The sequence below is a fragment of the Ursus arctos genome, unplaced genomic scaffold, assembly GCF_023065955.2.
Source record: "Ursus arctos isolate Adak ecotype North America unplaced genomic scaffold, UrsArc2.0 scaffold_4, whole genome shotgun sequence".
Taxonomy (NCBI): Eukaryota; Metazoa; Chordata; class Mammalia; order Carnivora; family Ursidae; genus Ursus; species Ursus arctos.
The window spans coordinates 83,576,225-83,589,798 of NW_026623056.1; the positions used below are offsets into that span (position 1 = coordinate 83,576,225).

At 43.3% G+C, this 13,574-nt stretch overlaps 1 protein-coding gene across 2 annotated transcripts in view; it reads right to left on the bottom strand.

Moving 5' to 3' along the window:
- Positions 1-13,574, bottom strand: part of TMEM50B (transmembrane protein 50B) — a 51,556-nt gene that overhangs the window by 30,803 nt on the left and 7,179 nt on the right. Inside the window, exon 2 of one of the 2 annotated variants that reach the window (XM_026511587.4) lies at positions 11,629-11,808. The gene's annotated coding sequence lies outside the window, so the exon portion shown is untranslated. Of the gene's footprint in view, positions 1-4,235; positions 4,399-11,628; positions 11,809-13,574 lie in introns of those variants that run through there. The other variant, XM_026511556.4, reaches the window with a different exon arrangement.

Here is a 13,574-nt window from a genome sequence, read left to right on the forward strand (position 1 = left end):
GGGAGATGAAAAGTACAGCATAGGGAGTCGATAATATATTGTACGGTGGCAGACGGTAGCTACACTTACTGCAGCGAGCACTGAGTAACGTATGGAATTGTCAGACCACTATGGTGTGCACCTGAAACTAATGTAACATTGTATGTCATACTTCAATAATAAAAACATTTCTTGAAAGGGAGAGAATCTAGGATACAGGAAAGATCCGACACAGGAGAACTAAAGAGAATCCAGCTGTGCCCCAGACAAGGAGGACAACCAGGCCAGATTGAAGTAGTGTAACCCGAGGCAGGCATGTCCCAGCTGCGAGACCAGCGTCTTCACCTGACGACTGAGTGCCCCGAAACCTGGCCCAGATTCCTATCTGTGCTCGGCTGGGCTTGGCTTGATCTTGAGCATATGGTGATACAGTTCCTGCTCTCCTTCCAAGCCCTGCAGCTGCATCGGCAGAGGACACTCACTTCCTTCACAGAAAGGCTCTGCTGTGACCTACCCTGGTAGCTGCAGGCAGGCCACGTGAGCTAAACAGCAGAAAATACAGAGCAGCTCACTCTCTCACTTCTGTTGTCCTTCCAGTACAGGCAGACCTCGGAGGTATTACAGATTCGGTTATAGACCACAGCAATAAAGTGAATAACCTCGTAAAATGAGTCAAATGATTTTTTCTTGTTCCCCAAGTGCTTATGAAAGCAATGTTTACACTATACGGTGGTCTGTGAAGTGTATAATAGCACTATGTCTAAGAAAACAAGGTACATACTTTAAATACTTCATTGCTAAAAATGTGAACCATCATCCGAGTTTTCAGCAAGTCATACAGATCACCATAACGAATACAATAATAAACAAGTTTGACATATTGTAAGAATTACCAAAATGTGACAGAGACATGAAGGGAGCAAATGCTGTTGGAAAAATGGTGCTGACAGGCTTGCTCCACGTAGGGCTGCCACAAACCTTCACTTTATTTAATAAACAAATAAGGCAGTATTTGCGAGGCACAATAAAACAAGGTGTGCCTGTATGTGATCCACACTAGAGCTTTCCAGAAGCCCTTACTGTGGTAAAGCCCATTTCCTAGGACTCACTCATAACACTACCCACTAACTTCCTCAGAAAGGCCTCCTGTAAACAGTCAGGGAAGCTGAAGCCATTCTGTTCTGCTCATCTTTTCCTGGAAACCTTCATCTAATAGTGACAATAACGTCCTTTCCTTACACGGTCAGGTCTGGGCTTACAATTATGAAACAAAATTTTAATCTCAAATTTAGAAAGCTCTAGTATTTTCTAATAAGCCTGTTTGGAATTCATCTGCACTCTGGGGAAAATAATTAATTATAATTAATAATAACTATAATTAATAATAACTAATTATTAATTTAACAAAAAACCCACTGTTAATAAAGACACAGTTTATAGTCCTGTAAGGTTTGAGTTTAACTAGAGAAATTAATAAGGTGTTATGATTTTTCTAGCCTGGTAGAAAAGAGTAATCCCAAAGGCATCATGATTTTATTGCTGTGTGGAACATTAACCAATTAAATCTAACTCGGCAATTCTGTTCAGACATTCCTTTCCCTGCGGACTACATATATTCCTTAAATTCTCTTAAAACCAGCTTTTCGTGGCACTCTCTATAACAGTTAAGTAAAACTTTGAAACATGTTCATTATCTATTTGTGTGAGATTTTGTTTTAATGCTATTCATTCAAAACCAACTATACTGTTCAGGATGGGTATGTATGTATGTGTCTTTTGTGTGTGTGCATTTATGTACACGTGTAAATATATATGTATATGTGTATATTTGTGTAAAGCTTATTTTAAAAAGCAAGAAAGATTAACAGATCAGAATAGAGGCTACCTCTGGAAGAAAGACGCGAATGTTTCATTTCTTAATCTGATGGTAGATACAATGATCACAGCAATCATATTCTTTAAATATATATCACAGATGTATATATAAAAAATCACATTTTATCATATGTATATAAATATATATACACACACATGTATGTTTGTATGTTCTACACACTTTTTGTTTGTACCTGCAATACATTTCACAATAAAAGAAACTTACTTAAAAAAGAGAAAAATAATTTGTTATGACTGGATATGCAAGGAGCTTATCATAGGACAAAGTACACAAAATATGTCTGTTCACAAATCTCTTCCTGAAGGCCTTCTCTATTTATTCCTGCCAAGCCAATCAAATGAATGAATATAACCTTAAAGTCAATACCACTAAGTGGAAACAAGGTTTAAAAATTCGCCATTATTTAGGTAGGTCCTCAAAATTTTCTTGATCCAGTCTCTAAATATAAAAGGACACACAGATTCTAAGAAATGCACTTAAAACGAACAAATTTAGCTACTGCCTTTAAATTATAAAATCTTTTAAGTTATAAAAATGATTCCTGGTGAAAAGGGTACTCACATTATACTGAAGTACAATAATCTATTTAAATTATCTACCTGAAACTTACCCTAGAATGGCAAAAGGATTTTCACGCAACAAGGCTTTTAACAGCTAAAATCCAGAAACATCCAAAATGTACGTCAGTACAGGACCAATACAATATATTAGAGTACATCTAAACAATGGCATACTATGCAGCATTTAAAAAATGAGGTAGGTCCACACATACATATATGGAAATGTGTTCTGATATTATAAGTCAACTGCCCAAGGGTTATGGGGTGATCTCTTCCTAGGGAATGGAACTGAGGATATAAAGGATGAAAAGTGAACAAAGAATTCGCACTTTTTACTTGGTACACTTTTGTGCTGTCTGTTCAATTGATAGTCTGTAATGTCAAAAAAATTTTTTTTTATAACCTAGAGATATTACTCTTACCATTTAAAAATAGCAAATAAGAATAAACTAATCAGATAAATGCTTTACCTTGGACTCCAAAAGTGAATTCATTCAAGATCGGCCAGTTAAGGCTGCGATAATCCTAGTGGGCTGAGGCTAGGGGGCCGGTGGGGAGGGGAGGGCGTGTCTCCGGAAGAGGAAAACGACATCCTCCAACTGCTCTCATTAAACTTGCTTTTCCTGCAGCATCGGTATTCAAGATAACTTCTGATTTTCATTTTAAGAGTGAAGAGTCCTGCAGCACTATTATCGGTAAAAATGTTTAACGTGTGTTCTACGTTTGAAACCTAAGCGGATTTGAAACACAAGAGGACAAATAAGAGACTAAAGATGATGGGAAAAGACGTGTGACAAGCCTGGCAGTAAGAACCTTGGGAATTGTTAAGAAAAGGGATTCACGGTACAGGTAGACGAAGTTTGACAGAAGAGGTGGGACACTCCGAGAAGAGAAATTGTCTTTGAGAGGCATCATGGTGATTACACATTTACTCGAATCGGAGGCTTGACTCCCGCCACCACACAGACGGAGGGAGACACACACACACACACGCACACGCACACGCACACGCTCACCCGGCACTAACAGCAGTAAGGGAATGCGCACAGTCGATCTCATCACTGCTTTGGCTTTAAAAAGAGCATATACTGACATTTGAGATTAAGCACCTTTCAGTGATTAACTCGGAACCCAATTTATTGGTTAAAAGCCAAAATGGTTTTCCCCAGCACAACTACCATTGCCACAGTGGCATTCTCTGCTGCCACTTACCTAAAAGGACACTCAACACTTTATGATTAATTGCCAAAAGAATGCTAAGCCTCTAGCATTTCCTCCTCCCACCTCTGTACCTGACTCTCCTAAGGCCAGAGTCGGGAAAGTCCACCGAACACTGACAATGTTCCCAGCAATGGTTCGGAGCAAACGAGAGGGGCGACGAAGTACCTGAGTCGCCCCCACTCTCCCCGTGCGAGCCGTCCACCGCCTCTCTCCCCAGCCCGCAGCCCTGGGAAGCCCAGAAGCTCGAGATGGGAACCTTCCAGACCTCCCAGACAAGCAATCGACGGCCAGGTAACGCGGCGGTGCGGCCCGACCGGGTCGAGAGCCGATACCCCCGCGTCACCGCCACAGTCGGCCCAAGGGGACGCGGGCCGGGCCGGAGCGAGCGGCGGAGGTCTCCGGTGTGCAGGCTGCCCCGGCGCTCCGAGGGCCCGTTCCGCCGGGCGGCGCCGGGCGCGGGAGAGGCCGGGCTGGGCGCCGCCGCACCGCGCAGGCCGGGCCGGCCGGGGGCGCCTCTCCACGCGCGTACGGCGGGCGCGAGCCCCCCGCGCGCCGCGAGACCGACCGACCGCACTCACCTGGCCGCCCCGACACCCACGTCGACCCCGAGCGCGCGCGCAGAGGAGGTGGCGGCTGCGCCCCGACCCGGCCGGCGTCCACAGCTGCACCTCAGTCCCCGGGAGCCGGGAGCGGACGGCGGGAGCTAGGCTAGGGGCGCCGGCGGGGCGCGGCGCCGTGCGCACCGCAGCGACCAATCGGCACGCAGCAAGTGGCCGAGGGGGCGGGGCGGGGCGCCGGGGGGCGGGGCGAGGGTACCGCGATTCTGCGGCTCCGGGAGCTGTCGGCTGACTCTGCGCGTTAGGACTTGCGGCCGCGTAAACCTGACCGGTAGTGCTCTCTTCCAGACCGCAACTGGGGCTCGGTTCCCACCGCAGCGTTTCTGCTAGCAGACTTCAAGTGCGGCATCCGTGAGATCGCGCGCGCGCGGAGCTCAAGACCCAGAGGGCAGGGACTCGCTTTGCCCATAGGCCCAGCGGCGTTGGCCACGCGAGCTACCCATAGTAGGGCACGTGCTCCAGAAGAGGGTTCTCAGGACCTGAAGGTCTGGAGGGATGCCCTTTTCTAATCCCCACTACTCAGAAATGGAAGCCTGGGAAAGTGAAGTTTCTCATCCAAGACTACCAACTAGTACTGTTACCCGAGGTACCCGGCACAGTACAACTAGGCTTCTAATTCTGTCCTGATGCCTTTATCCACCCAGACTTTTGGTTTCCTTATAGTCAGGTGTCTTACAACTGTCTCCTCTCTTTTCTTTCTTTCTTTCTTTCTTTCTTTCTTTCTTTCTTTTTTTTTTTTTTTAATTTAAATTCAATTAGCCAACACTAACTGTCTCCTTTAAAGACATTACATCTGGTGGTACCTGGCGGGCTCTTCCGTTAGAGCAGGCGACTCTTGGAGTCGTGAGTTCAAACCCCACCTTGGGTACAGAACTTACTTAATAAGTAAGTAAATAAATAAATAAAAATAAAGACACAGCATCTTGAATTTTCAGCATAACTTCACCAACTTTTGAAAGCCCCATCTGAATTTCCTACAGAATATAAAATGCCACTTAGTTGTTTGGAGGAAAAGACACCGTAAATCCAGGTATTAGCCATGGGAATCTTAAGTTTTTTACTTGTGGTATGATGATAAAAAAGGTTTTGTGTCCCAACTTATCACAACATGCCATCCTCTTCTATCCCTGTTACTCCTATAGATTTTATGCATGTCAGAGGAGCAATCCCTGCTTTGTGTTATTTTCCCACTATCCCTCAGTTCCCATATTCATGGATACTATTTTCCTATCTTTTATATTTGTCACTTGGCAAGTAATGCATTTATAGTTACATTATCCATCATTCTGATACATGTACTAGGATCTAGTCCACAGTAAATATTTGTTGAATAATTTACTTTTGAAATATGTGCAATCTTAAAACTGGTCAAATCATATAACTTATGAAACTTATTAACTTATGAAAGTTGACTTTTTTAAAATAAGGTTTTTGATCTTGCTTCTTTTTTGGTTATTGTACTAGGATTAGGGCTGCAAGTAGCATGGGAAAACAACCACAAAATAACAGTGACCTACACAAAAATTGGTATTTCCCTCTTATGTTTAAAAAGTCCAAAGTTAGTCTAGAGCTGGTCTGACACTTCATGGAGACCGATCCAGCCTCATTATTTTACCAAGAGAGTCACGCATGTATTTATTTATGCTTTCAAATATATGGGCATTTGGAAGATATCCAGTTACATTCCCAGTATCACCTCATGATCTAAGAGAGCTGCTGTAGCTCCAGCCATTATGCTTACATTCCAACCAGCAGAAGAAAAGACAACCGGCAGAAGAAGGGAGCACCCCCTGTCTTTTTTTTTTTAAAAAAGATTTTATTTATTTATGTGACAGAGAGACAGCCAGCGAGAGAGGGAACACAGCAGGGGAGAGGGAGAGGAAGAAGCAGGCTCCCAGCCCAGGAGCCTGATGTGGGACTCGATCCCGGAACGCCAGGATCACGCCCTGAGCCGAAGGCAGACGCTTAACGACTGCACTACCCAGGCGCCCCTACACCCCCTGTCTTTAAAAATCTTTCCCAAAGGCTGCCTATATATATCATTTCTGCTTTTATCCTGCTGGCAAAAACCTTGTCACTTAGCTACACTTCATGTCAAGAAAGGCTGGAAAATAGGGCTTTGGTACTGAGAAAGAATGGATACTGGAGGACAGGTAGTAGTTTCTATCATAGTCTTAAATCTCATCACTTTTTAAAGTATTAAGTATTTTAAGATTTCCCAAGATTTTTTAAAGCTTTTTTTACAGAAGAATATCTGTAAGAAAATGCTTACCTCCATGTTTGAAGGAAGATATTACTGTTGACCTGTCCTGAGGATGTAAGTGCTTTCAGTTGCTTTTCCAGAAATGAGTAGCTAATGCAGCTAGCTTCTCTCTCATTCTGTAAACCTCTACTTTACAAAGAGAGTTATATATATATATATATATATATATATATATATATATATATATGAAATACTTTCAAAAATATGGGCATTTGAAATGTATTGGGATTAAGTCACTGATGTCAGCATTTCAATGTCGGCATTTCAAATGTAGCTACCTAAGCATATGTTTTCTTAAATTCCCGTTCCCTAAGAACCTCAGAGAGGCCCTCCTAGAATCTGGAGTCTTTGTGACCTCAGGATCTTTTCAAGCTTGGGCCAGGACGGTTCTAAAAGACTGCTTCACTTAAAACTAGACAGGTAGAATCCAGTCCAGTTAGCTCAAACGTACTAAGAGAGAGGAACAATCCAAGCTGTCCTTCATGCTAGGTCCCATGGGTTCTGGTTTGGTCTTATTTTCTCAAGGCTGCTTCATGAACTTACTCAACAACTTGCAGTGGCATTCACTTCCCACCCAATGTGTAATGCAGAAACTGAAAGACTAAAGCATATGTGTAAACATGTACTTCTGAAAATATTGTCTCTTCCTCCATAAAGTTAGGAGGTCGTGTAACAAGAAGACTTCACATAAGTCAGTAGAACTGTTGTATTTGGATAAAGGTATCTTGAGACTAAGATCTCATTCCTGTGGATCTGAAATGACCCTCTCCTGAAAGGGTGGGTATTCGGCGTCATTTATTTGGGAGAAAGACTGGTTTTTAGACGGGAAATGATACCAAAGCTTGGAGGATCATATGACATAGCAGAAGAGAAGACATTTCTTTCTGTGTATGTGTTTATCAGTTGGCCCCTTCAGTTGCAAGTAACAGGAAAAATAACCTCAAACCAGCTTTTTAGAATAGTAAAAAACGAAACAAAACAAAAACCCCAAGGTTCGTTCGTTCTTTCTTTCTTTCTTTCTTTCTTTTTTATTTATTTGAGAGGGAGAAAGAGAGAGAGAGAGTGAGCACTAGCAGGAGGAGGGGCAGAGGGAGAAAGAGACTCCACACTGAGCTGGGAGCCCCACACAGAGCTTTATCCCAGGACCTTAAGATCATGACCTGAGCAGAAATCAAGAGTCAGACGCTTAACTATCTGAGCCACCCAGGCACCCCATAAACCCTAGGGTGCTTTTTAAAAAATATTTATTTATTTATTTAAGAGAGAGAGAGAGAGAGCACCTGGTGGGGAGTGGCAAAGGGAGGGGGAGGGGGGAACTCAGCAGACTCCCTGCTGAGTGCGGAGCCCCCACACAGGGCTCAATCCCGTGACCCTGATACCATGATCTGAGCTGAAATCGTGAGTTGGATGCTTAACCGACTGAGCCACCCAGGTGCCCCAAAATCCTAGTTTTAAAACAAAAAAATGGAGACATAACCTCAGTAGAAATAGAGACACATACGGAGAAAATGAGAAGCATGATACTCTCACAAATGAGTCAGACTGTTTTATAAGTGTCCTGTCTAAATAATCACCTGTGGGGCACCTGGGTGGCAGTCAGGTAAGTGTCTGACTCTTGATCTCAGCTCAGGTCTTGATCTCAGGATCGTGAGTTCAAGCCTGCACTGAGCTCCACAGCTAGCAGGGAGCTTAAAAAAATAAATAAAATAAAATAAAAATCATCTATGTTATGGTCCAGGAAGAGGTAGTGGTGAAGTACTGCAAGTACTCTAGGTCAAGGATATCCTCAGACACCAATGTTTAAAAGATTGATATGAAGATAAATTCTTTGATGGGAAACACAAACAGAAGACGGGTCAGAAGAAAATGCAGTGACTCAGTTGTACACGAGGCTATAGAGGAGTTAGGTAGAAGGCTGCTAGAGATGGACTAGGATAAGGCAGAAACACAAGAGGTGACCTCCAAATTAATAAGTCATTTCGACATGTAATTTGTGCAATATAGATTGACTTTCTTTGTACTAGAAGGGTAGCTTATATGAATTATTTTTAAAGCAATGCTTATTAATGAAATTGATGAGGCTATAGAGTTTCATGTATGTCTACTCTATTGTCTATTATTATGTAGCAAATTATCCTCAAACTTAGCGACTTAAAGCATCAAACATGTATTTATTATTTTACATAATGTCTAAGGATCAGGAACCTGGAAGCAACTTAGCTAAGTTGTTCCGGCTCAGGATTTCTCATGAGCTTATAGTTAAACCCTCAGTGAGGGGGGCACCTGGGTGGCACAGCGGTTAAGCGTCTGCCTTCGGCTCAGGGCGTGATCCCAGCGTTGTGGGATCGAGCCCCACATTAGGCTCCTCCGCTATGAGCCTTCTTCTTCCTCTCCCATTCCCCCTGCTTGTGTTCCCTCTCTCGCTGGCTATCTCTATCTCTGTTGAGTAAATAAATAAAAAATCTTAAAAAAAAAAAAAGATTTTATTTATTTATTTGACAGAGACAGAGATAGCCAGCGAGAGAGGGAACACAAGCAGGGGGAGTGGGAGAGGAAGAAGCAGGCTCACAGCAGAGGAGCCTAATGTGGGGCTCGATCCCACAACGCCCTGAGCCGAAGGCAGAGGCTTAACCGCTGTGCCACCCAGGCGCCCCCAAAAAAGTACATTTTTTACAGTATTTGCGTTTGTGAAAAAAATAGTGTATTTTAAATCATGCCCAAAAAAGTATGTTGTGTTAATTTTTTAAAAAGATTGTATTTATTTATTTGATACACAGAGAGAGCACAAGCATGGGGAGCAAGAGAGGGAGAGAAAGAAGCAAGCTCCCCGCTGAGCAGGGGGCCCAATGTGGGGCTCGATCCCAGGGCCCCGAGATCATGACCTGAGCCCAAGGCAGACGCTTAACTGACCGGGCCACTCAGGCACCCCGTATATCGTGTTTCTATGTAAAATATGATTCTGTTCCAGGCTTAGTATATTATAAACAGATTTTTTTCACCCAGGCGAATGTCTGGTGAGGTGTTTGAATGTTGCAAGACATGGAACAATTGCTCTTTTTGGTTACTTGCACTGCAAACACTCCACATCCCACGCTCCACCTCCTAAATGTTTGTGGTCCGAGATGATATTTGAAATATTTCACAATTAGGATTGCACGAACCTACCAGGCAATCAGAACAGATACTAGCCAGTACAACGTACTAGTCCAAATGCGCAAAATAGAGTTTCTTCCAGTAGTGCCCCTCCAACCCTTTTGTTGTCTGAAGATTCCTCCACAAATTTCCAAAATGTCCTCTGGGGGCAGTAACGTGGCCACTGAGAACCACTGAGTTCCTAGTAAGGGCTTCACCTTGCACCCAGCATTTCATACTCATCACCTCTAAGGATTACAACTATTCTTGCAAGTTCGGTCTGATTACAGTTGACCCTTGAACAATGTGGAGGTTAGGAGCGCCAACCCCCCCACACACAGTCAAAAATCCCCGTATAACTTTTGATTCCCCCAAAACTTCCCTGCTAATAGCCTACCGTTGATCCGAAGCCTTACCGATAACATAAATAATCAATTAACACATACTATACAAAGAATATACTATATTCTTACAATAAAGTAAGTTAGGGAAAAGCAAATGTTATTAAGAGAATTGTAAGGGAGAGAAAGTACATTTACAGTACTGCATATAAGTGGTCCCACAGAGTTCAAACCCCTGCTCTTCAAGGGTCAACTGTATCCTCATTGGACAGATGAGGAAACAGAAATTCCAGAAGGTCACATAGCTAGTGTGTGGCCAACCTTGAATCTGACTTCCAGTCTCCCAAGCTCCAGAGCCCCATTCCCTTACCACTGCATCACTCTGCCTCTTGCTCATGGTGTGAGGGGCAGTCAGGAAGGCAGGAGTCTTGAGGCAAGTAAAGGACAAGAATGACTGTCCAGCGATGAGACACACTGAATTCAAGACAGCCTCAGGAACCACAGCATCTTGACTCTTCATTGCAAAAGCCTTCACCATGTGATCTGCTCCAACAGCCTCTCTGCCAACACCATAGCATAGTGTGTGGGTAAGGATAGGGATCTAGAGGGAAGCCTGGGTGGCTCAGTCAGTTAGGCATCTGCCTTGGGCTGAGGTCATGATCCCAGGGTCCTGGGATCGAGTCCCACATCATTGGGCTCCTCGCTCAGCAGGGAGCCTACTTCTCCCTCTGCCTGCCGTTCCCCTGCTTGTGTGCGTGCATGCTCTCTCTCTCTCTCTCTCTCTCTCTCTGATAAATAAATAAATAAATAAATAAATAAATAAATAAATCTTTAAAAGTTAAAAAAAGGATCTGGAAGCAGAGCAACGACAGACAATCTGGGTTCAAATCCCCACCCTTGACACTTTCTAGCTGTGTGACCCAAGGCGAGTTACTTAACCTCTCTGTGCCTCATTAGTTTCTTCCTCTCTCAAAAAGAGTTAATAATAGTACCTATGACATAGGATTGTTGCGAGGATTAGTTAGTGCAAGGAAAGCATTCAACAAGAGTGAGCTATTGTCAGCTTCCCTGTACCTCATCCCTTAGGATGCACCGTGACGCCGTATCTCAGTCCTGACTCGTGGTCACCCCAGCTTACATCTGCTGTCTCTATGCCTCAGGGTCTCTCTCTGCGTAACCTCGCACTGCTATCTATCATCTGCTCGGTATGGATCAGTTCTTATTTCCGTGGGAACATACAACAGTCTCACGCAGGCTTAACAGCGCAATGCAGTTGGGTGTGTTGATTTGGAAAGATCCTGAAGACGTATTAAGAGACCGGTGAAGAAAAAGAGAAGAAAAGCACGTAGAGTGTGTTCACATTTGTGTGTTCAGTGTGCACATGTAAATTATATTCCTAAACTTTTGGAAGGATATTGTGGTAGCAGGATAATGGCTCCCCCAAATATGTCTTAATCCACAGAATCTGTGAATATGTTATGTTACTTTGCAAAAGGAAATTAAGGTTGCTAATTGACTGACATTCAAACAGGGAGATTATGCTGGATGATCTGGGTGGGACCAAGGTAACCCAAGGGTCCTGTAAGGGTCAGAGTCATGTGACACGGGGAGGACTTACCTACTGTCGCTGCCTCTGAAGAGAGAGGAAGGGACCACAAACCAAGAGTGCAGGCGGCCTCTAGAAGCCGGAAAAGGCAAGGAATCAGAATCTCCCCTAGAGCCTCTAGAAGGAATGAGGCCCCACCAGCACCTTGATTTTCACCCAGTAAGATCCACATTGGGCTTCTGACCTCCAGAACTGTAAGACAATAAATTTGAGTTCTTTAAGCCACTAATTTTGTAGTCATTCGCTTAAAAAAAAAAAAAAAACTAGCATACATGCACAAGAAGTTGTTGATGGTGGTTAGATCTGGGCAGTAGGGTTGGGAATCCTGGGTCTGGGCCGCGGTGCAGAGCAAGGGGTCTGGGATGATAAAGGGGAACTCATTTGTTCATTGTCTATCCTTTTGCATCAGTCGAATTTCTTACTATATACACGTGAAATTTCAAAATAGATTTTTTCCAAAACAAAGAACTTTGGGGTATCTACACCCTAATCACCTGCTGAGTTTTAGAATAAGAACTTTTTATATGTGGGGCATGTGGGTGGCTCAGTCAGTTAAGTGTCTGCCTTCAGCTCGAGTCATGATCCCCGGGGTCCAGGGATGGAGCCCCACCGTGGGCTCTGCGCTCAACAAAGGCCCCCTCTGTCCTTCCCCCCACTCATGCTCCCTCTGCCTCTCTCTCAAATAAATAAATAAATAAATAAATAAAGTCTTTAAAAAAAGTTTTTATATGTAATTAAAGACCATGTTCTTTCAATCATTTTTACAAAATGTGTGCTTGCTTTTGTCTATTTTCTCCACTTTGTGAATTTTTGTTTATGTAAGGCCACCGCTCAATTTGGTTAGGGTATCTATTTGTTGTAAGAAAGACGAAGGGGGGCACCTGATTGTCTCAGTCAGTAAAGCGTGCCACTCTTGATCTCGGGGAGGTGAGTTCAAGTACCATGTTGGGTGTAGAGATTACTTAAAAAAAAATAAAATCTTAAAAAAAAAAAAAAAGAGACACTGTAGCAAATGCCTGGAAATACTAACACAGTTTTGTGGGGTTTTGCAGAAATGTGTACACATTAATCAACATTTGCTATAGATGTGAAAGCATCTAAATTTAAATTCTTAAAACATTGGCTGTCATTTGTATGCTTGATTTAAAACAGTTCTCTCACTCTTTATGCTTCTGAGCACATTTCTTGCCTATAGAAGAACAGCAAGCAACCGACCAAACGCAGAACCGCTCTACATTTTCTCTTACTTTTTAATTTAAAACAAAACAAAACAAAAAAACAGCTTTCACGTACCATAAAATTCACTCATTTAAAGTGCACAATTCAGTGGTTCTTAGTATGTTCCCAGAGTTGTGCAACCATTACCACAATCAATTTTAGATTATTTTTATCACTTCCAAAAGAACACCCTTAAACATTAGCAGTCACTCCCCATTTCCTCCCAACTCTGCAGCCCTAGGCAACTCTACTTTCTGTCTCTAGAGACTTGCCTACCCTGGACCTTTCATATAAATGGAATCACTCAATATGTGGTCTTTCTTGACTGGCTTCTTCTACATTTTCATTTAATGCCTCCTGCTAGCTGAAGGCATGTCGGAGAACGGTTTCAGTGAATTCAGGAAATTGACTGGAACTAGCAAGATCAGCCTTGAAACCAATACTCCCCCGAGAGAAGAACTATGGAACATTCTTTTAAGAGATTTTATTTAAGGGTTCCTGGGTGGCTCAGTAGGTTAAGTGTCTGCCTTCAGCTTGGGTCATGATCCCAGGGTCCTGAGATCGAGTCCCACATCGGGTTCCCAGCTAAGCGGGGACTCTGCTTCTCCCTCTCCCTCTGCTGCTCACCCTGCTTGTGCTCTCTCGCTCTCTCCGTCAAGTAAATAAGATATTTTTTAAAAAGAGATTTTATTTATTTGAGAGAGAGACAGAGAACACGGGGGGAGGGGCAGAGGGAGAGG